Source organism: Plecotus auritus (assembly GCF_963455305.1).
Source record: "Plecotus auritus genome assembly, chromosome: 2".
NCBI lineage: Eukaryota > Metazoa > Chordata > Mammalia > Chiroptera > Vespertilionidae > Plecotus > Plecotus auritus.
The window spans coordinates 35105013-35130046 of record NC_137771.1 but is presented as its reverse complement, the minus strand read 5'-3'; the positions used below and the strand labels follow the sequence as shown (position 1 = coordinate 35130046).

The window sequence follows — 25034 nt, the reverse complement described above, 5'->3', positions numbered from 1 at the left end:
GAAAAGATAAATGCAAGACCATCAAACCTGCAAAGAAGAAATAATTAAGAATTAGATAGGGCACAAAACAACAAAGAAGCAAAAGGACTTTTCATAAAGTATCTTTCTTTATGTTAAGAACTCTGACTTTGTTTTTTGTTTGTTTGTTTTTAAATTCTAGTTATTTTTTTAATATGTATTGATTTTAGAGAGTGGAAGGGAGAGGGATAGAGAGATAGAAAAATTGATGAGAGAGAAATATGGATTGCTGCCTCCTGCACGCCCCCTACTGGGCATCAAGGCAGCAACCCGGGCATGTGCCCTGACCAGGAATGGAATGGGTGACCTCTTGGTTCATAGATTGACACTCAACCACTGAGCCACCCCAGCTGGGCCTGATTTTATGTTTAAGTGCTTGATACATCTGCAAGAAGAAAACATCATAAACCACAAGTACAGCCATCAGAATTGCACAGTAAGTACTCTAAAATACAGATATATAAACAAAATAAAATTTCCAGATGAACTAGGTAAGTTGAAAGTGATGATCAATTTTATACAGAAGCTTATTTACCAACAATTAATTTCATAAACACCACGATAATGATGATAGTAATAGCTACTATTCCTACTGTATTTTTATATCGGGCTTTTTGCACATGTCATATTTAATCCCTACAATAGCCTTATAAAATAGGAATTATCACTCCTTTTCCATTGACAAAGAAATAGAAGCTTCAGGAGGTGATATGACTTTCCCAAGATAGTACAAACCAAAGGAGGTGGGGTAGAAATACAAATCCAAAGTTCGTTCAAAAAGGGCAAGTAATTTTGCTTCCCAGATTTTGCCAACCTCATGAACATTTCTCCTTCTGAGCAACATCATTTGTCTCCGAATGTAACTACCTTATCCAGTTACAATTCATTCTTCTGGTCAGCATCGACTTTTTTATTTTTACCCAGAAATGTTCTTTCAGCATCAACTTCCTCCATCTGCCTGTCATTTCCTGGTTCCTCAGCAAAATCCTCTTCATTTCCCTCTTCTTCAATTCCCCAGATGTCATCGTCCCTTTCCTTCTCCTTTCCTTTTTCTTCTCAGCTTCTTCCTGTTTTCTTTTTTCCATTTCTTCAAACAGTTCTCTCCATTGCTTCTCTACATCCTGTTTAGACTGTGGAATTTCAAAATAATTTACAGATCGTATAAACAAAGTTAACCCACTTTAGAGATGTCTGACATCTTCCCACACTCTTAAAGATATCTGGGACGATGTTTATTTACATACAAATTTTCAGTATGTGTGGGGTGGAAAGAAGTGTGTGTGTGTGTGTGTGTGTGTGTGTGTGTGTGTGTGTGTAATTTTTCAAAAATAAAATTGGTTCAGATTCAACAAACATTTACTGAATGCTTATAGCATTGCTAAACCCAGCGCAAAACAAGCTATACACATTATTTCTATTCTTCACAGCAATGTATGAAGTGTTACTAGTCTCACTTTCTAGAAGAGGAATCTGAGGTACAGGCTCGTTAAATAATTTGCCTAAGGTATATAGCTAGTGAGTAGCAGAACTAGAATTAGAAATCAGGTTTGAGTTCTGGCTCTGAGTCTGGCTCCAAGTCTGGCTCCCTTTCTGCTATATCACAGTAGCACAATCTTGAAGGAACTCTTTGAATTTGCTTTTGAACTGTGACCAATAAAATACTGCATTAAGCCCTAGCTGGTTTGGCTCAGTGGATAGATTATCGGCCTACGGACTGAAAGGTCCCAGATTCAATTCCAGTCAAGGGCACATGCCCAGGTTGCAGGCTCAATTCCCAGTAGGGGATATGCAGGAGGTAGCCGATCAATGATTCTCTCATCATTGATCTTTCTCTCTCTCTCTCCCTCTCCTTTCCTCTCTGAAATCAATAAAAAATATTTAACAAACAAAAAACACTGCATTGTGGGGAGAAACCAAGATGGCAGCATAGGTAAACACCTAAACTGCTGCCTCGCACAACAATTTCAAAACTACAACTAAAAGACAAAACAGACATCATCCAGAACCACAGGAAGGCTGGCTGAGTGGAAATTCTACAACTAGAAGGAAAGAGAAAAGCACACTGAGACTCAGAGGAGCTGCAGGAGGCAGAGGTACTGAGATGTGCATGCAGAGAGGACTGGCAACTGAGTGCACGGCTGGCTTTCTCAAGCGGGAGGGAGACAAAAGCTCCCGATTGCGCTGAACTCCAGTTCCAGGCAAGACTCTGGGGATCCAGACTCCTATGGGGTAAAACTGGACTGTCAGGAAAGAGAAAAGCACACTGAGACTCAGAGGAGCTGTGGAAGGCAGAGGTACCAAGGCGTGTGCGCAGAGAGGGCGGGCAACTGAGTACGTGGCTGGCTTTCTCAAGCGGGAGGGAGACAAAAGCTCCCGACTGCACTGAACTCCAGTTCCAGGCGAGACTCTGGGGACCCAGACTCATTCGGAGAGAAACTGGATTGTCTGGCAACGGGTGGAACTTGAGGGCGGCTTTCTCTCAGAGGTGCTTGCAGCGATTACCACAGGACACTGAGACACAGGGGCCTATTAGGGCAGGGCTGACGGGAAACCAATACTGTCTGCTTCACCCTGAGAATCCGCCCCATTCAAGCTGAGCACAGAGGCTTTTGCAAGTCTTCTCCCATAAGGGTGTCTCTAGCACAGAAGTTCTCCCATCATAGACACAGCTGATCCTCACAGCCAATTGGCCTGGAGGTCAATTCCTCCCAGTGATACCAACAACAATCAAGGCTTAACTACAACAAGACTGTGCACACAGCCCACAAAGAGGTGCACCAAGAGTGTCCACCTCAGGTAACTGGGGAGACTGAGCCACTGGGCCCTATAAGACACCTAGCACACAAAGCCACTCTATCAACTCAGGGAAGCAGCCAAAATGCGGAGACAAAGAAACAGATCACAAATGAAAGAAATGGAGGAAAGCAAACAACTGGATATAGAGTTCAAAACCACGGTTATAAGGTTTTTCAAGAATTTTCTAGAAAAGGCTAATAAATTTAGCGAGACCTTCGAGGATATGAAAAAGGACCAACTAAAAATTAAGCATACACTCACTGAAATAAAAAATAATATACAAAGATCCAACAGCAGACTAGAGGATCGCAAGAATCAAGTCAAAGATTTGAAATACAAAGAAGCAAAAAACACTCAACCGGAAAAGAAAAAAGAATCCAAATATGAAGATAGTGTAAGGAGTCTCTGGGACAACTTCAAGTGTACCAACATCAGAATTATGGGGGTGCCAGAAGAAGAGAGAGAGCAAGATACTGAAAACCTATTTGAAGAAATAATGACAGAAAACTTCCCCCACCTGGTGAAAGAAATAGACTTACAAGTCCAGGAAGCACACAGAGCCCCAAACAAAAGGAATCCAAAGAGGACCACACCAAGACACATCATCATTAAAATGCCAAGGGCAAAAGACAAAGAGAATCTTGAAAGCAGCAAGAGAAAAACAGTTACCTACAAGGGAGTACCCATACGACTGTCAGCAGATTTCTCAACAGAAACTATGCAGGCCAGAAGGGAGTGGCAAGAAATATTCAAAGTGATGAACAGCAAGAACCTACAACCTAGATTACTCCACCCAGCAAAGCTATCATTCAGAATTGAAGGGCAGATAAAGAGCTTCACAGATAAGAAAAAGCTAAAGGAGTTCATCACCACCAAACCAGTATTATATGAAATGCTGAAAGGTATTCTTTAAGAAGAGGAAGAAGAAGAAAAAGGTAAAGATAAAAATTATGAACAACAAATACATATCTATCAACAAGTGAATCTGAAAATCAAGTGAATAAAAAAATCTGATGAACAGAATAAACTGGTGAATATAATAGAATCAGGGGCATAGAAAGGGAGTGGACTGACAATTCTCGGGGGGGGAAAGGGTGTGGGGGGTGTGGGAAGAGACTGGACAAAAATCGTACACCTATGGATGAGGACAGTGGGGGGTGGGGAGTAAGGGCAGAGCATGGGGTGGGAACCGGGTGGAGGGGAGCTATGGGGGGAAAAAAGAGGAACAATTGTAATAATCTGAACAATAAAGATTTATTAAATTAAAACAAAACAAAACACTGCATTAAGTCAGAAATGGGGCTCCTTCTGACTTCTCTAATGTGTTCATCCAGGCCCTAGAATTTGATCCCTAGAACAATCTTCATAGATTTTTCTATTCAGAAGGGCCTTAAAGAAAGGACACACAGTACAAATTCCTTTAGGGCTCCAATACTCACTTGGATCATCTGGGTCAAGAGGTCTTTTACCCAGTCTTGGGGGACAAAGCTAGATTGAGAACCTATATGCCAATAGGCTGGGGCCTGCTAGAATCCTGCTGGGAGCAAAAGCTTGACATCTTGTTGTGTTTCCCACATTATTAGGGGGACAAATCTCTCTTTCAATCAAGCCTTCATTTTCTTCTGCTGGAAAGCACTGGTTACTATTAATGTCTCTGTTTCTTCACTTCCCTCTCACTGCTCCACTCACGGATCTGTTTACACTCTCCATTCTTTACCAAAACTGCTCTAGTCAACGGTAACCAACGCCACCAATTCCTCAACCCCACCTGGAGCTACACAATCCACTGCACCTATCTCCTTTTTCCCCCTCCAAACTATAAGAGAAATTTTATTTAGAAAGTCACAGAGGTAGAAGAAATGAGCTCAGGAAACAAATTACAGAGACAAAAGAAGGGCCCTTGGAGTTTAGGAGAGAGAAGGCTAAAGGTAAAATGCCTGGGGTTGTGGGGAGAGGAGGGAGGATGGGAAAGGCACAGGAGTACTTCACAAAGGAAGAGCACCCAAACTATCTCCTTTACATTAGACCTCAACCGACTCATGTCCTTACTTTTCTCCTTTCTTTACTTTTGTGCAATTAATCTCTTGCAAGCATCCTCAATTTCCTTGCTCTTCCCTCCCTTAAGTGGGCAAATCCTTGATTCCAGTTAAATCCAACTCTCCATCTCTACTCCCAAGCAGAGAAAGTGGCCAGAGAAAACAATAACACCAAGCTGATTGTTCTCATTTTGAACTCATTATGACTAAACTGAAGTGAGCCCTTAAGTGCTAGTCGGTGGGCCTACTATATTTCGGTGGTTGATTTGCTCTCCTCCCTAAATAACTATTTCTCACCTTTTTCTTCTCCTCAATCTCATGCTAAGTTATTAGCCTTACTTCCTATTTCACAATCATTAGAAACTTTCCACTTATTCAGTGGCAGCCATGGAGGTATGCCACTTGGATTTTTCTTTAAAAAGAACTTGTCAGTTAGTTGTGAGGAATGGAGTGAGCTGACAGCCTGTAGCTACAGCACCTGAGGATCCACTGAAGCATTTGAACCCAGGGCATGATTTTCCAAAGCGCCCCCAGCCAGTGACTGAGTATGGCTGCCTGGACATTTCCAAAATGGTACTCTTCTGTGGTCAGTCTTCCCACGGGAGCCCTGTGAGCTGGTGAGACTTCCTCAGAGCTGCATTGCACTTGGCAGCAATTCCTACCCAATCCTTCATCTTTCACAGGTGTCAGACTTTTCTGCCTGTTCCTTTACCCTCTGCCCTTCATCTTTTCCCAGGCATTATACCCAGTACATCTCCTTATTTCTAACTCCATCATGGTGTCTGCTTCCCGGAGAAGCCAACTGACACATACTCCCACCACCACATATACCCACCTATTTGTATCTATTCTCATATAGTAATTCTTAACTTTTAAAAATTGATTTTAGAGAGGGAGAAAAGGAGAAAGAATGACAGAGAAACATCGATGTGCAAGAGATACATCGATCAGTTGCCTTCCATAAGGGCCCTGACAGGTGATGTAACCTGCAACCTTGGTATGTGCCCTTACTGGGAATCAAACCCACGACCTTCTGGTGCACAGGTTGACACTCTAACCAACTGAGTAACACTGGCCAGGAATATAGTCATTTTTAACTCCTGTGATTATGAATGAAATGCCTGTATTCCGATGGAAAGTTAACCTTTCTTCTTTGGCAATAGATCTCACCTACTCTCATATTCTCAAGAACATTGCTCCAGAAATTCTTCTGTTTGTCTCTATATTGTTTCTCTTTTTGTATTTATTTCTTTCAATATATTTTCATTGATTTCAGAGAGGAAGAGAGAGGGAGAGAGAGATAGAAACATTAATGATGAGAGAGAATCATTGATTGGCTGCCTCCTGCAGGCCCCACATTGGGTATCGAGCTCACCACCTGGGCATGTGCCCTGACTGGGAATTGAATCTTGGTCTCCTGATTCACAGGTTGATGCTCAACCACTGAGCCACACCAGCCGGGCATTGGAACAACTGTTTCTTGAACAAGTAAGTTATGCTCCTACTTCAGTGACTTTGCATTTGCTGTTCTCACTACCTAGAAGGCTTTTCTTCTCCAGGGATCTGCACGGCTTGCTCCTTACTTCACGTCTCTTAAATGTTTCTCAATGAAGTCTGCCCTGACCACCTCTATATAAAAGAGCAAAACCCTTGTTATCAGAGTCCATTCTATTGCTTTGCTGTTCTTCATCATTTATCTCACCATCTCCCTAGTATGTATTTACCTCTTTATATGTTTTTTGTTGGTCTCCCTTAACTGAAGGTAAGCCCCATGAAGGCAGAAATGTCTCTGTTTTATTTCACTGATATATCCCCAGCAACAACAGAAGTGCTGTGAACAGGCACTCAACAAGTATTTTTCAAGTGCATGTATGGTTTAATAATAATAGGTACCACATGTTGAGCACTTACTATATGTCAGGAACCTATAAGATAGTTGCTACCATCATTCCCAGTTTAAAGATGAGGAAACCAAAGGCCAGAGAGGTTAAATAATTTTCCAATGTCATATAGCTAGCAAGTGATGGAGCCTGGATTTGAACCTAAGCAATCTAGCTCTCAAACTCATTCTCTTAACCATCATGTAATATTGCCTCAATAAAACAGTATCAGATGATAACCCCAAGGTAAAAGCAAAATAAAACCAGACTAAAAAGTGTACAAAAGCCTAATACATTTTCCCATGGTGACTACTTCAATGCTTCTTTGGAAGTATTAAGTATTAAAGTTCTCTCAAAAAATTTTTTGGTGCCTGTGCTTTCCTGCCACTCGAAGCATGAGCTTCGTCTGCCTATTGCGTAATCCAGCACTGGCCACAAACCTACTTGAGTGGACCTTCCTGCAGAACCAGGAAGTCTAGATGGAGGCTGTCACCATCATGAAACCACTGTCCCAAATATCACTCCACCCCAAAAAAATAGTTCTAGGAGAGCAGGGATGCTGGTAAATAGCACAAGCACCTTCCTTCTTTCTCTGAGTCATCCATCAGAAATGGGTTCAGTGGCTCCCTTCTGGACCACCGCTCTGTGAGCAGGAGAGTGACACAGGAGAGTGAATGCTAACACACAAGTTAAAGGCTGTGTGTGACCTTGCGTAGTTTATATATGCTCTCTGAATCTCAGTTCCTACCTGTGAAAAATGGGAGTAATATCTGTCTTGCTGGGTTGTTTTAAGGACTAAGTGGGATAATTTTTGGAAAGTACTCGCAGAGTTAAATACAAAGTTGTAGATGACCAATGAATGTGGGTTCATTCCCCCACCTCAGAGGGCCATGTGACCAGCAAATAAGGCAATGACTGTGAGGCTGATTTTTAAAATGCAAATCCTAGTGTACAAACGAGGAGTCAGATATCTGGAATTCAGGGTGGGGGATATCTTACTTTTCTTATTCCCCATTTCTTATTTCCAACCTCCTCAGCAAAGTCTTCAGCATTTGTGAAAAGGAAATTGTCAAAGATGCTGCCTGATTTCACCTGTTGAAATGAAAACAATGGGGTTATTAGAACCAGGTCATAGGGTTTTAAAAAATCACCTGAGGCCTTGCTAAAGGCAGATTTCCAGGCCATGGAAGCTTTTACTCAATTCTTTTTATTTATTTATTTTACTTCTTTATTGTTTAAAGTATTACATATAGTACTATTACATATGTCTCCTTTTCCCCCCATTGACCTCTCCCCAGCCACCCCCCCCCACATGCCCTCACCCCCCTAGTGTCTGTGTCCATTGGTTATGCTTATATGCATGCATACAAGTTCTTTGGTTGTCCTCTTACCCACTCCTCCCCTCCTCTCCTCGCCCCCCCCCCCCCCACCTTCCTTCTGAGGTTTAATGGTCTGTTCAATGCTTCTTTGTCTCTGGATCTATTTTTGTTCTTCAGTTTATGTTGTTCATTATGTTCCACAAATTAGTGAGATCATGTTATATTTATCTTTCTCCGACTGCCTTATTTCCCTTAGCATAATGCTCTCCAGTTCCATCCATGCTATTGCAAATGGTAAGAGTTCCTTCTTTTTTACAGCAGCGTAGTATTCCATTGTGTAGCTGTACCACAATTTTGTTTGTTTGTTTGTTTTTGTACCACAGTTTTTTAATCGACTCATCTGCTGACGGGCACTCAGGCTGTTTCCAAATCTTAGCTATTGTAAATTGTGCTGCTATGAACATAGGGGTGCATATATCCTTTCTGATTGGTGTTTCAGGTTTCTTAGGATATATTCCTAAGAGTGGGATTACTGGGTCAAATGGGAGTCCCATTTTTAACTTTTTTAGGAAACTCCATACTGTTTTCCACAGTGGCTGCACCAGTCTGCATTCCCACCAGCAGTGCATGAGGGTTTCTTTTTCTCCACATCCTCGCCAGCACTTGTCGTTTGTCAATTTGTTGATGATAGCCATTCTGACAGGTGTGAGATGGTTTTTTTACTCAATTCTTAAAGTGAAGTGGGGAAATACAAAAGTGATTAATAATATAGAGGATTCAGATACTGTACTACCTTTGCTGATCCACTCTACAAAGAAGTTAGTTTACTGTTTCCCGAGGTTCTGTGCTCCCCAAGCCTCTGACCACTTTTCAGAGGGTTGGAAAAAATTTTCATCACCCTGTTAGGCTCCAAATTGCTACCCAGTGGCTCTTGTCTCAGCTCAGATAGACAGCACTTACTTCTGATGCCACTTAAAATTCCCTTTTTAAGGTTTTCCCCTAATTTAATCAGAGAAACTAAAACAACACAGGGAAAAGAAAAGCAGTGTTAGCAGAATTTAGAGTCTCTACCACATTTCTCTATTTTCTTCAAATAACACGTCTAGTATGTGCAATAAAAGGAAAAGATGAATTCATACATATGGTATATAATAATGTCCGTGTTTGTTGGCTTAATGATAAAGGAACAGAATAGAAAGAGCACAAGTCATGGAGTCATACAGACCAGCTCAACCACATACCAGCTGCGTGACTTCGGGCAAGTTACTCAACTCCTCTGAGCCTATTCTGTCATAAGGAAAGTATTGAAAAATAATAACCCCCTTGCAGTATTGTCATGTGAGTTAGAAATAATATATGTAAAGCACAGTGTCTGACAGATAGTAGTCAATAAATGGTAACAGCTATTATAAATTTTCAGTATCTGGATATGTTTCTAAAGGAAGGTCATTGTGTTTGTGTGGTTTTTTGTTTTGTTTTGTTTTTTTACATTAGCAGTATCTTATGTAAATCAGTAAGTTAATTGTGTGGGAGCACACATGTGACCAAGAGATAGTTTGCAGCATGAGTTATGTATGTCCCTTCTCCAGGGTTTGAAAAAGTTGTTTTTTTTTTTTTTAATTAAGAAAGACTTTTATTTGTCTTACATCATCCCACCAACCCTGCCTCCAACAGAAAAATAAATGACAAAATAGCCACTTTGAATAGACATTGTTATTTTGCTCTGAACCATTTTAAAAATTGGTTTGAATAATTCTTTGTGCAACTTTATGATTTTTTTTTTAATCTTTGGGATGTCTTTTCTCTTTTGAGTTATCAGCAGTCTGGGTCAGAGAACTGCTCATTTGTTGGCTCTTTCATTTTCCCTGCTCCCACAAGAAATATTCCTAATCTCCCCTGTTCTCTTCAGTGTCCCCTTCCCTGCACACCCCCCTTACACAAAACTCATGGCTCTGCCTCCAACTGAGAATCAGGAACTGAGGGTCAGTCCTGCTTCCTGAAACTTATAGGGGAGTGACCACTCTGTGCCTTCATGTTTTCGTTTGGAAAATGGGAGAAAATACACCTTCCCTTCTTTCTTATACACTTCTCAGAGGAAAAGAACATGTGAGAAAGAGCGTTGTTAAGATTGTAAAGCCTAAAATGTTCATTCACTGAAAGGCATCTGGTATCCTGTGCTAACCCACTTGGATCATAAAATGGAAAAGGTATAGGTTTGGGCACTTATTGCCTATGGGGTCTTGATAAGTCAAGTCACCTTTTTGAGCCTTTGGTTTCCTCGTCAATCTTTGGAGATTGCAAGTCCTACCCTCCCAGCCTCACAGGGATGTGACACAGACAATATGACTGCAGGGGTCCTCAAACTTTTTAAACAGGGGGCCAGTTCACTGTTCCTCAGACCGTTGGAGAGCCGGACTATAGTTTAAAAAAAAACTATGAACAAATTCCTATGTGCACTGTGGGCCCGGGACGAGTCAGCTGCTAAGCAGGACAGGCAGCGGCACCCGGCTGGCCGGATAAATGTCCTCGGTGGGCCGCATGTGGCCCACGGGCCGTAGTTTGAGGACGCCTCACTTAAGGGATGCCAACAAGCTTTGCATTATGGCTAGGCTCTACTCATGTCATTTTGTGTCAGTAATCCTTCAAAACACAGGAGTCCCAAAGATAAGAGGAAGAATTTTCTGTGTTTGCTGCCATCTTTTCCCAGTCTCTGACTTCTAAGGAAAAAAAAAAAAAGAAGGCAATGATGCCAGATCAGAGAGCAGGAAGGATCAGGGTAGGCGAGAAAGTTAATCAGCTCAAGAGGCCAGCACAGACCATGCGGGCAACTGGGCTTACAGAGTATCTGAAGGCTGGAAACCCAGGTTGGGACAGGGCAGCTAAGGGAATTCCCACCATTTCCATACAGGAGTCACTAGGCCTTTCCAACAGGTGCAGGGGCCCTGTGGTAAACTGGATGTGCCATATTGGCTGAATGGGTAGAGCTGAGTAGGACCTGTGACTGCCAGACCCAATTAGAACTTAGAAGAAAAGGATACCTGCAAGGATGATGTCTCCACTGTGCAGAACTGTAGCACTGATGGGGAAAGGGTGGCAAATGTAGTGTTTCAGGCTCATCCCAGACCTGGATCAGAATTCACATTTCAATAAAATCCCTGAGTGATTGGTATGTACTTTGAGAAGCATTCCTTCTTTATGATGTAAATTTTCAAATAGAAAGGTATGCCTGCTTGGAGAGGTTGGTAGAACTCAGAGCAATTAGTGCCAAATAAGTTTTAAATTGTGTAGATGAACAAAGAAACAGTTTTTAGGCATTTTAATATGACTGCATATTTTTACAAGATGTAGAAAGTTCCTATTATTTATTAAGAGGGGATAACTAAAATGGAAACTTATGCAAAATGTATCCACAGTCTTCAGATAAAAAGGAAAGAAGGAAAGGACATAATGTGTCCTCTTCTCCCTTCCTTCCTTCCTTTCTTCTCTCCTGAATCCTACTGTGCACATGGTAATTTATGTATACCATCTCCTTGCACTCACATGCTGGTCTCACTGAGCTAGGAAACTAAGAAAGTAGAAATAAAGTGGGAAAATGAATAAACCAAGAATGCTTCAAGTAGGGGGTGTCTGTCCAAGAGACCCTTGGTAGTCTTGAACTGTAGAAAGCACTGGTCAGAGACAGAAATTTGCCTCTCCATAGGACCTTCCAGGATACACCCAAGAAAAAGTGGCTGCAGTTTCTAGACGGCTCGCTCACATAGTGGGTGTGGTCAATAAAGCAAGGACTGCGGAGGCAGGCAGACCTTTGTTTGAATCCTGTCTCTACCATGCACTAGCTGTGTGCTCTTTGGAATGTCACTTGACATTTCTGAGTCTCAGTTCTCACAAACGTAAAATGGAGTGATAATGAGAAATAATAATACTTACTTTACAGAATTTGTGAGAATTAAAGGATATAATATAGGTAAAGCACTAATCCCAGGCCAGAGCTTAACAAAAGTGAGTTCCCTTCCCCTCCAATATTTTTCTCTGTTTACCTGGCAGTTCACCTTGCTGCTAACCATTTGCCCAGGCTGACTGAAAGCTTCAATGCCCAGCCCATTAGATTCACAGTCATTCAGCAGCATTACAACTGGAAAGTTCACTGGTTGCTGGGCTATCTCCGCTGCTTTATGATTCCTGAGACATAATAGCATCCTATCCTGGAGGCTATTGTCTTGACAGAGCCCTGTCTATCTAACTAGTTGCCATGTTCTCCAGGTTCACTCAGCAGGGAGCATAGAGACCTGCAATATCTCCCCTCTTTCCCAGGCCTTCAGCCAACCCTGATGACATCAGGGGCATAGTCCTCACCAGGAGGTTAGTCTTGCCACCCTGAGCCTGCTTGCTGGGCCTGAAAGAAACCTAGCCTTAATTTTCCCATGGTGCTAAAGGCCCAGTCACATCCCCTGGCCATCTGCCTTAATTCCCTGACCATACTTCCCTCCCCCTGGGATTGAAGCCCTTTGCTAAATCCCCTACACTACACATGGCTGGGCCACTGCCTGCCTCTCTGCAGGTCTCCCCTTAGGAACTGGATTCCAGCTGCTGTGTCCCATGCTGCCCCTTGCTGAAGCCTGAGCATCTCCTCTGCAAGAGGCTGACTCCACTCTGACCTGTAGAATAGCAACATAGTAAGTGAGGCCCTTCATGGCCTGGCTTTAACAGACCTTTCCAACCTCATCTCCTACCACTCCCCACCTTGAACTTTATGCTGTTAAAACATTAAACTGCTGCTTTCAGGTTTTCGCACAACCACAACATGGTACTTTCCACCTAACTGTTGAATCTGTGCTCTTGCTGTTCCCTGGGTATGGAATATCTTCCCTCCAACCCAATTTCCACTTCCCTCTAGTGAATTCACAGTTTGAAATTAAGTACATTATTAATGTTAGAGAGTGGGAATTTTTGAGCACTACTAAGGCCGTGGACTATGTCCCAGATAGAGTTGTCAGTGCTGACATCAGGCCAGGCCTTGAGATACGGTCTCATGGGTCCTTCCCAGCACGTAGGCCTTCTTTCATAGAACACTGTCAGCTTTCTGAAGAACAGGATGACCCTGTGAATAACATGGTCGTCAATGGCATGACTCTGACGTTGCTTGGGAAAAACTGTTTTGTCTTGGGTTGCCACAGGTTGAGAACCGCTTGCAGGGTCGCCTAAGACCATCGGAAAATACAGATATTTACATTACGATTCATTAACAGTAGCAAAATTACAGTTATGAAGTAGCAATGAAAATAATTTTATGGTTGCGGGTCACCACAACATGAGGAACTGTATTAAAGGATCGCCTCATTAGAAAGGTTGAGAACCACTGCACTGTAGTATGTATATAAATAGCTCATTTAATCTTTACAAAAACCTTTGCATACAGGTGTTATAATAATCCCTGTTTATGAAATTGATTTTCATAGCAGTTATATTCCTTGCCCAAGGACTAACTGTTAAGTTCCGGTCTCACAGTAAATAGTGCAGTTCAGATTCAAAGCCATATCTCTCTGATCCCAGGATCTATGTTTCCAACCCTAAGGTTAACCCAATCACCCAAGTGTTGCCTCCTCCTTCCCAGACCATCGCCTACACCCCAACTCAGGCTGGATTAGGAACCTTTTTAGGAGCTCCCATGGGATTTGGCTTCCCTGACTCTCAGCACTAATTACACAGTGTGACCTTTATCTGTGTAATTATCTGCATCCCCAACTAGATTCTGAATCCCAGGAGGATTCTCAATCACTGGATTGTCCTATTCATAGCTATATCCAGGACAGCTTTCCAGTGAATGACAATGAACCGATGAATATACTCCACACACACTCTCTATCAATACTTTTGGAGTACAAAGGAGATCCAGGTTCAAGACTTGGTTCTAATGTACATGTCCTTGGGCAAGTCACTTCATTTTCTAAGTGTCATTTTCCTTATCCATAGAAGAGAGATTATAGCACACGGTTCACAGAGGATGCCAGAAGGGCCAACGGATCTTTAACAAATGTGAGTTGCCACCCTCTTCCCCCGATGCCTCTTTGGGAACCAATATTTAGCTGGACACCTCTTTGAGGGATTGATGCCCCTAGTCTCTGCTCTATTGTTCCCAGCCTCCTTCTCCCATCCTCACACCTGAATCCCCACCTGCTTCCCAGCTAAACATCCTCTGACCTCAGATTTCTTATCTTCAGGATCCTCTATTTGCCAACATTCATCCCATTTCCTTGGTTCCCTGGCATAGGGGTCTTTTATCTTCCTGGGAGGCAGGAAGTTCCAGTAGTCCTCCAGATCCCCAACTGCTACTTGCTTGTTGTCAATTTTGACCTCATAAGTAGCATTGGGACAGATGATCAGAGTGTATGGGTATCTTTATAGATCTAGAAAGGGAATAAGGAATATTTTAGTTCCATGTTGGACATCTTTAGATCTCAAGCATTAAATGCACCACCTAAAATAGATTGTCAGTTCCTGAATACCACCCCCCACATATTCACAAACACACTTCACCACATCTCTCATTTCATTTCTCTGGTTAACCCAATAAAGATTCTGAGTTTCATTCTGCTAAGTACACACTCCTCTAGTCTCCCCTAGTGCCCATCCTTCTCTACATCATAGCTCTGATCATTCTCTGATCTTGTCTGTCCCACTGGACTGTGAGCCTCTCAATGGCAGAGCCCATGTCTGATTCATCTGTTGTGTTTGCAGTTTCCAGAATAAGGCCTAGCCTAGAGGAGTGCCTCAGGGAGCCTCTATGGAGAAAGGAGCGAAGAGGAAGCATTTACAGCCCTGTACAGTCCTGTTGGGGAAGGCCTTGAGCCTGAGCACAAGATCTCCAATGACCCAGGCCCTATGGGCTTCTCTGTGCTTAATTCTTGCCTCTCTCCTGCACTCCACCTATACCAAACTTCCTGCAGTGCCACTCTTTCTTAAGTCTTCTAGACTTTTCTCACTTGATTAACTCTTCTAGGAATTCAATCTTCCCTAAAATGGTCATATTCCTTTACCAGACCAATTCATGTTCTTTCAAACTTCAACACAGGAGGAAGCATTTGGGTGAGGGGCCTCCTGTGTGCTTCCACAGACACTGATCATAACTAGGTGGTCAGTCTGCTTTGCTTGACTCTTACCTTCACTGGGCCGTGAGTTCTGTGAAGTCAGTGGTCATGTCTGGCTCATTCTATTCCCAGCCCAAGGCCCAGCAAAGGGCTGGTATTCTGTGAATGCCTATTGTGTTGCTGATGAAATCCAACTATTATCCTCTAGTCAACCTAGGTCTCTCATCCTGATGTTACTAAGATAAATCCACCCCCATTAAAAAAAAATGTTTTTTATTATTTTTTTCAACTACAGTTTACATTCCATATTATTTTGTATTAGTTTCAGGTGTACAGCATAGTGGTTAGACAATCATATACTTTACAAAGTGTCTCACCCCCTACCCCCGCCCTCCGATGTTTCTGGTACCCACCTAGTGCCACACATTATTACAATATTATTGACTATATTTCTTATGCTTTACTTTACATCCCCATGACTATTTTGTAACTACCAATCTGTACTTCTCAATCCATTTACCTTTTCCACACAATCTCCCAACATTCCCTCCCCTCTGGTCACCATCAATCTATATGAGTCTGATTCTGTTTTGTTTGTTTGTTTATATTGTTCTTTTGATTCCACTCGGAAGTGAAATCATATGATATTTGTCTTTCTCTCACTGACTTATATCACTTGGCATAATACTCTCTAGGTCCATCCATGCTATCAAAAATGGAAAGATTTCATTCCTTCCAACCCCCATTTTTAAGCCCAGCATTTCCCACCTGCTTCATCCTTTCCAAAATCTAGCAGTGGGAACTAAGCCATGCCAATCATCGTTCTAAGAGAGGGCCTTATATGTCTTCCTAGACTTTTGGATCAACTACTCCTATGTGAACTCCTGCAATTTATTACTTTTTATTTATTTATTTATTTATTTATTTATTTTTGCTTTGGTAAATAATGCTTTTTTTTTTTAATTGTTTGAAGTATTACAAACTGAACTCCTGCAATTTACAATACTTTTCTAGGTCTATTTTTTAGTTTATAAAATAGAGACAATTCTATTTAATTTACAGGCGTTTTGTAAGGATTAAATGAGATAGCATATATTAAAATGCTTCTTCTTCCCTTTTGGCTGAGGACTAGCCCCACACTCACCCTGCACTTGGTGGTCTTGTTGTTCTCATGGTATTTCCCTTGGTAATGGAAAGATGACCTATACTTTGTTGTTGCCAAAGCCACAAATGTCAGGGCCTGGAAAATGAACCACAGTGCATGATTTTACATCAATTTTAAGCAATTTGACTGGTCTGAGGCCAATACAGACATAGACTGTGTATTAATTAGGGTCATAGTAGGAAATAGCAAATTTAGGATTATTTGAAGATAATTTAATAAAGAACTATTTACAAAGGTGGGGGCAGGAACTGAGAAAACTTAAGGAATAGTGCTGTGCTCTAGGCTAGAAACAGTAGGGCTGTTCCTACCCCTAAGCCTGAAGGGACAGGAGGAGTGGTTACCGGAGCCCAGAAGAAAAAGAGTCCTGGAGAGAAGGCAGCCGAAAGAGAAGCTGTGGCTTCCAGTTGAGGGACACAACTCTCTTCCCTCCCTCTGACCTCCTGCCAGGGTTCCCATTGTCCAGCCCAGCTGGAGGCCCCTCCTGTGCAGTGGACTTTGTCTTTTAATTCTCACAAGTAGGTGTTACTATATCCACTTTTAGCCGAGAAAACTGGTGCCATACATTATTACAATATTATTGACTTAAGCACCTTGCCCAAGGTCAAACAACTAATAAGTAGCATTGCTGAGGTTAAAACTCAAGTTTACCTGGAAATAGCCTGACGCTCTTTTTGCTTTGTGAAAAATTTGGGAACTGTTGCTCAGTGGCTTTGAACCTAGAGAACTTAACTTGACAAAGGTCCAAGAATAGGTTTTGTGTGTGTGTGTCCAATTTGTTTATTTTTAATCTTTTTAAATTGAATTTATTGGGGTTACATTGGTTAATCAAATTATATAGGTTTAAGGTGTGAAATTCTATAATACATCATATGTATATTGTATTATGTGTTCACCACCCCAAGTCATGTCCTCTTTCCAAGAATAGGTTTAACCTAGTTTTTCTTCCTTTTTTTTTAAACAGCAAATATCACATTTATTTATTATTATTATTTTAAAGAACAGTTGTTTCTTAAAATATTTTATTGATTTCAAAGAGGAAGGGAGAGGAAGAGAGAGATAGAAACACCAATGATGTGAGAGAATCACTGATCGCCTGCCTCCTGCAGGTCCTCCACTGGGGATAAAGCCCACAACCCAGGCATGTGCCCTGACCAGAATTCAACTGTGAATCTCCTGGTTCATAGGTTGGTGCTCAACCACTGAACCACACCGGCTGGGCAAGAACAGTTTACTGATTTTTAAAGAGAGAGGAGGGGAGAAGAGAGAAACATTGATATGAGAGCATAACATTGATCAGCACACCCCCTACTAGGGATTAAGCCCACAACCCGGGCATGTGCCCTTACCAGAATTGAACCAGCAATCCTTTGGCACATGGGACAATGCTCAACCAACTGAGCCACACCAGACAGGGCTTAACCTAGTTTTTCAATCTCACCTCCCATTTGCTCTCTGACTATCCTAAAACACACACACACAGATGTGCCTTAGCCACACTGGTTTCACTGCTTTTCTTCTTGCCTTTGAATTTCATGCCTCTGAGCTTTTTCACACATTGTTTCCTCTGCCCTCATTACATTTCCTTCATCTCCTTCTCTGCTTATTAAAATCTAACTCATTCTTCAAAGAACAATTAATGCCTCCTCCCCAAAGCTTCTAGTTGAACTGAGTCATGTCATCTTTTGTGATCTCATAGCAACTCACCACCGTTTTCAGAGTATGTCTTTCATTCTGCCTTCTAAAAAATTATTCACATGCCCATGTCCCCATCAAACAGAAGGTGCAAGGGTGGAGTAGAAAAAGCACAGGCTTTAAAGCCAGATAGACTGGATTCAAATCCTGGCTTCCCATTACTCACCTTGGGCAAATCTCTTGCCTCTATTTCAGCCCAAACTTGTTGGGTTGTCTGAACATTGAATAAATAATATTCACATGGAAGGAAAAGAAAATCACATTTAAAAAATGCTTTCCAATTTCCCTACTACAATGACCAGATATACACTGAGTGGCCAGATTATTATGATCTCTGAATGTGTAATAATCTGGCCACTCAGTATATAAATACATATATACATATACATATACATATACATATACATATACATATATATATATATATATATATATATATATTAAAGGCCTGGTGCATGAATTCGTGCATGGGTGGGGTCAGGGGAGGAGACATGGGCGGTTGGCCAGCCTGCCTGCTGGTCGAACTCCTGGTCAAGGGGACAATTTGCATATTAACCTTTTATTATATAGGATATACACTGAGTGGCCAGATTATTGTGCGTTTAGTGATCATAATAATCTGGCCACTCAGTGTATATATTCCTTGTTAGATGGGTTGATTCTAAAGAAAAGAGAGATGAGCAAAGGCACAGATTTTAGACACTCAGTGCTATATTTTTTTATAGATGAAATAAAAGATAAGAAAGAAAGAGAATCGGGGGAAAGGAGATGCAGGCAGAAAAAGTGTAAAGAGGCTGAAGAGAAGGATTTGCGCAAGAGCTTGAAGGGAGATATCTGAAGCTCCAGAAGAAGAGAAAGAAATGTTTAGAGAGATTTTTGTACAAAAATCTTTGTACAAAAATACTCAGTAAAATCCACATTCTTCATCAGTGCTTTGGGAGTTGGATTAGTTGTTGTTGTTTGTTGGTTTTTCAATAGCAACCACATGAAAACTGGATTCAAGCTTGGAGCTAAGTAAGAGCTGGATTGCCCCCAAGGAGGCCTAATGACATATTGCGGTTACAGATGCAACACTCTGGATGCATTCCACATGTTTGGGAAAGGTGATCCCTGACCTCCTGTGCCTTTTTCTCACTTCAGAGCACAAAGGCTTGTTGTAATAGTTACATTTGCAAGTGTCTACACAGTTTATGACCCTTTTCTCCTTTTCTGAAAACTGGAGCCTTGTTAATATCATGTGACTCTCCACTTCTTTGGTCTATTTATATTAACATTTAAGTTTAGAGTTGCTTTTTTCCGTTCTTTGAAGAGTCCTCCAACATTGTGGGGTGAGCTATCACTTTAGAAATTTCCTATTTCAGGTCAACCTGAGCCCTTTTGACATCTGCAGCGGCTCTCATTAAGACTTCCCGGGCTGACAGGGACTGCTGCTGTCAGAGGACTTACCAAACATGCTGTACTCCTCGGATCCCGAATGCACATCCTCCTGGTTCAGGGTGTCAGGAAAGAGTTTCACGTACCCGCCACCGCAATCGATCCTTGCTCGTGTTTTACTGAAAACTGAACCAACAAGGTCTCGTTCTCATTGTTGAACAGCTTAAACCTGGTTGAGAGGGCATAATACTTGGCATCTTCGCTGGTCTGGAGACCTGGTAACAGAGAGCACAGAATCATGAGGCATATATACCCAAGGAGCAGCCCGAGAGACCTAGCACTTGGCCTCACCAACCTCTGGAACTTTCTTACACACCTACTGTGTGCCAGGTGCTAAGCTGGATAGTTTACACACATTACCTTTTCCAAGCTTCAGAGCAACCCTGCAAATTGGGTATTATCGCCACTTTACAAATTAGGAGTCTGAGTCATGGGGAGGTGAAGTGACCTACCTAGGGCCACATGGCTAATAAGGACCTGCAGTGGGATTTAAGCCATCATTGACTGATTCTTTCTCCTATACCACACCGCCCCTAATTTTCAAGAGGTACTTGAATATGGTTTTGCAGATCCACAAAGCAAGGCCCTGTTTCTTCTGAGGCCCCATGAGTGGCCCGAATCAGGCTCTGCCATGCCTAACTGCTGTGGCAGAAAGAAGCTAAGCACTGCCTCTTGGGACAAATAATAACCATTGCTAACATTCATTCATCACTTCCTCTTTTTATTCATATATCCTACTGTTCTTACTTTTCATAATAGCCCATGAGGTGGGCTCTATAATATCTGCACTTTATCATGAAGTCATTGATGCTATTTCACTTGCCCAGGATCTCACAACCAGTTTATTTAATTCCAGAGCCCCCACGCTAAGCCTTTACCTCTTCCTCCAGAGATCAGAGCTGTAAGGGATCTCAGGGTCTTTCTAATCTAACTACATTATTTTAAAGATGAGAAACCAAGCCCCACACAGGGAAAGTTACTTAGCCAAGATCTTACAACCATAAATGACAGACATGTAAGCCAAGTCTCCTGACTTCCAGGCTCGTGGTCTTTCCATTATTCCCCCTGCTGTCCAGCTAACTGGTTATGACTCTGTCACTTTAATTCTCTGAGCCTCAGTTTCCTCATCAGCAAAACGTGGATAATTATTTTTACCTCATAGGTTTCCCATGAAAATAAATGGGTAAGGGACGTGAGAAGCACTTTGTGAACTGTCAACATAAAATGCAAGGGGTTATCATCTTCTTGCTCTGTGAGGGTCCTTCCTTCATGAAGCTCTCCGTACTTCCCTGGGTCATACTCGGTTACAACCAGGTTTATGCTAGTCTCCTTGAATAAGTTTTAGGCTCCTGAAGAACAGGGACATCATTATATTCCCAGTATCTAAGACAAGGCCCGGCAGAGAAGAAATGTTCAATAAATATGTGTTGAATTGCACAGAAGGATCACAAGTCCTGACTCAGATGTCTCTTGAGCATTTATTGCACATCCGACTCTGGCTAAGCACTTTCACGTCTGATGTTGCATTAGGAGCTCTCTGCATTTTAAAGAATGTGCTTACTTCCCCAAAGACCTCTGATGGGGCTAGAGTAGCCAGAGAAGACTTGTCTGGAGGGAGGAGTGGGCACAAGGGAAAGAGCACTGAGCACGTAGGCAGAGGACCAAGCTTTGAATCTCTGCTCTACCAAATCTTGCTATGTAGCCCAACGTTCCTACTCCCCCTGAGCCTCACTTGTTCCCAAAAGCCCTTCTAGATAACCAGGGGAAACCTAAGGAACCTGAGGGGGGTGAGATGTGAGGAGCAACAGCCAAGAAATCAAACTGATGAGTTGGGTGCCTGTGCAGACAGGCTTCAGAACTGCTAAGAATCAGGCGTCTCATGGGTCTCTTAATCACCAATTCTCTCTCCTCTGGAAACAATTTTCCACAGTGGATTTAAATGAGATTTGAAATGCTTAGGCTAGTTCGTAATTCTCCCCTTTAATAAACATGAAAAGGAGATTCATAACAGTAGCCAGGAAAGAGAAGATGGGAAATCACTCCAGAGGATGATCAATGAATTCTATTTATAGGACAAAAGTTCTCTCACACAAAAACAAACAAACAAAAACCCTTGCCTACAGACCTTGCCCTCAGGGCTCTCCCTCCCCCCTTAATATCATTTGACTCTTACAGCAGCCTGGTCCAATGAGCATGGCAGGTGATGATTACTATATCCATCAAGGCTCAGAGAAGTGAAAAGATTTGTCCAAGTGATGCAGCAAGTCATGGGAGTTAGCCCTAGGTCTGTCTGCTCCACTCTCGGTTGTACCAAGCTGCTCCAGGGGAGAGCAGCATTTAGAGGTTACACAGTGTTTTTTCCTGTTCCAAGTGCAGTGTTATATAAAAAATTCTAGGGTTGGGGAAAGCAATATAGTCCAGCAGTAAGGAACATAGTCCTGGGTCAGATCTCAACTCTGCTTCTTACCAGTTGTGTATATATCTTTGGGCAAATTACCTCACCTCTCTGAGGCATCTCTGCAAAACTGAGAACATAATAGTAACCAACTCATGAAGTTGTTAGAAAGATTCATGGGCATAATGCATCTAAGGGCTTAGTTTTAAATACCTGTGTCAATAAGTAGGCATTATTGTTTTTGTGGAGTTCATTCTTCATTTACTACTTTTTTAATTTTAAAAAAGAGAGATGGCCTGGCCAGCATGGCTCAGTGGTTGAGTCAGGAGGTCAGGGTTCGATTCCCAGTCAGGGTGCATGCCCAGGTTTGGGGCTCCATCCAGTGTGGGGTATGCAGGAGATAGCCGGTCAATGATTCTCTCTCATCATTGATGTTTCTATCTCTCTCTCCCTCTCCCTTCCTTTCTGAAGTCAATAAAAATATATATTTTTTTTTAAAAAGAGAGAGATGATTTGGTAATCATGGATAAAAACAATTGTATAAAAGTCAGAATTTTTCTAGTTGATTAGTACATTCCTGAATTCCAGTATTTTCCTTTATTTTTTTCTTTGTCTACATAAAATTTTCCTGCAGTGAGCTGAAATCTACCATAATCCGGCCTATGTTTAGACTCCACCCATCATTTTTTCAATCCACTTATGGGGTTAAGAAGAAAATAAAGCAATATATAGAAATTATCTGTGCTTTCTTAGAGATAACAAGATGCAGCTAAGGCTGAGTATGATTTATGGGAACAGTAAGGGAATATCAGGGGATATTCCTGAAATACCCCTCTCTATCTGATGCCTGAATCCCACCATCTGTGTACTGGCATGTGGTGTGGCTCAACTATTTGGTAGTTGAGCCACTAATACATTAATGCTCCACCCCAGTGGTCGGCAAACTGCGGCTCGCGAGCCACAGCGAGCCGCAGTTTGCCGCTCTGTTGACTAATGAGTCTGCCAACCACTGCTCCACCCTACCCTCCTCTATAAGAGTTAAGTCCTGAAAACCACCATGGGAATCTATAGTTGAAAGTAGATGGAAAAAATGTGGCTAGGGGACTGAGCCCTTATACATATTCATGTTTAGAAAAATAAAATCAGCTCACCAAGAGATTAGTAATACCATTTTATATTTCTTGAATTAGTAATGCTGGTATTGAACAATCAATTTCCATTTATCCTTTTTTATTGCTTAAACTTTTAAAACTCTCCCTTGCAGTTACAAGGAGATGCTGATAAATTTGTTTTGCTTTGGCAAAGATGGCATGTAGACAAAGAGGCATTCTTTTTGGGATCTGGCACTCCATCCAAACATTCAGTGCCTTTCTGATTTTATGCCTCAGAATTTCTGACTTCCAACTTCCTGGGTCCACCATGGTCCCAGAGTTTCAAGGCAATTTGGCAGCTTGAGATTGAAGAGGCCTTGGGGGTAGCTTTTATTTCATCTCCTCCCTGCTGAATGGCTATTTTTCTACTACCCAGTATCAAGGGCTATTTCCTTAACTTTGTACATGAAAACCCCACATTAACAGACATTTAATTAAACCACCCTGAGCTGGCTCTGTCATCTCCTGCTACTCAAGTCTGATGAGTCAGCTATCTTCCCTCATGAGCCTCAGGGGTGGGCTTAATGTCTATGGTCTTCCTGTCCCTCCCAAGACCTGTGTTAGACAGGCCAAGAAATCTCAATGACCACTTCACCTACCACTCCTGAGGGCAGGGTCCCAGGAGGTTCTTTCTGCCTAAAGTTCCTGTGGTTTGAATGCACTTTTAATCCCTACACTACATGGTTTCCCATTAGGTCACATGTGTGAAAAGCGCTTTATAACCTAAAGAGTGTACAGCAAATGTAAGTCATAGTACTTTGCAGTTTGTACTATATAGTTTGTAAGTGATAAAGTTATTTGTGTATAATTTGAGAAATGCCTGTCTTCCTCACCCCACCACTGTGTTCTAGTATCTAGTACAAAATAAATGACCAAAATATTTGTTAAATGGCTGAATGGTTGCATGATCATGCCTTCTGCCTACACCATAAGATTCTCAGCCTTACAAATGGATTGATTCATTTATTAATCCATTTGAAAAATGTGAATTGAGCCTAACAACCATGTAGAAATGGTTGTACAACTTTGACCTTGAACTTTATACGAGAGATCTGAACTTAGAACTTTTTTTAAAAAATATTTTTTTTATTGATTTCTGAGAGGAAGAGAGAGGGAGAGAAAGATAGAAACATCAGTGATGAGAGAGGATTATTGATCGTCTGCCTCCTGCACGCCCCACTTGGGGGATAGAGCCCACAACCTGGGCATGTGTCCCAACAAGGAATCGAACCGCGACCTGTTGGTTCACAGGTCAATGCTCAACCACCTCAGGGTATCAGAACTTATAGCTGATTATTTTTCTGGGTGAACAGTATTGATACATATCAAACATAACACAATTTAAGATGTCTCAAAATAAGGAGAGCCCTAGCTGGTTTTGCTCAGTGGATAGAATGTCAGCCTGCAGACTGAAGGGTCCCAGGTTCAATTCCGGTCAAGGGCACATGCCCAGGTTGTGGGCTCGATCCCCAGTGCGGGGTGTGCAGGAGGCAGTCGATCAATGATTCCCTCTCATCATGGATGTTTTTATCTCTCTCTCCCTCTCCCTTCCTCTCTGAAATCAATAAAAATATACTAAAAGAAAATAAGGAGACTTGCTTGTCAAAATAATGTCACATGGTTAATAAAGTCCCACTTTACTACTTTTCCTCTTAACATCATAAAAGGCTCAAGCCAGAATGGCCTTTAGTGGTCATTTAATCTGGCCTCCTCATATTATGGTTAGGGAAACTGAAGCCCAGAGAAGGAAGTTAACTTGCTCTTGGACACACCGTTGTCAGCAGAGCTGAGACTAGAACCCAGTTCTTCTGCACCCTGGCTCTGGGCGCATTATTCCTTCACTTAACAAATATTCCTTGAGCATTCACTCTGTGCCAGGCACCAGGCACAGAAACATGAATCCGACAAAGCCCCTTCAAAGAGCTTAGCGTCTGGGGAAGACACACACAAGTAAACAATTATAACACAGGCAAGGGGAGCTGGAGAAGGAAGTGCAGGGCAGTGAAATTCAGAAAAGCACTGACTGCCCCTCCTTCCCCCCAAGTCAGGGTAGACTTCAGAGA

General features: G+C 42.0%; 1 pseudogene across 1 annotated transcript; it reads right to left on the bottom strand.

The window, feature by feature from the left end:
* Positions 1–894: 894 nt before the first annotated feature.
* Positions 895–22497, bottom strand: LOC308242724 (calreticulin-like; annotated as a pseudogene). Its single transcript has 6 exons — positions 22416–22497; positions 19438–19640; positions 16279–16374; positions 14209–14453; positions 7730–7822; positions 895–1139 (listed from the first exon to the last, which is right to left on the bottom strand). The product of its transcript is annotated as a calreticulin-like (transcript).
* Between the last annotated feature and the right edge of the window lie 2537 nt (positions 22498–25034).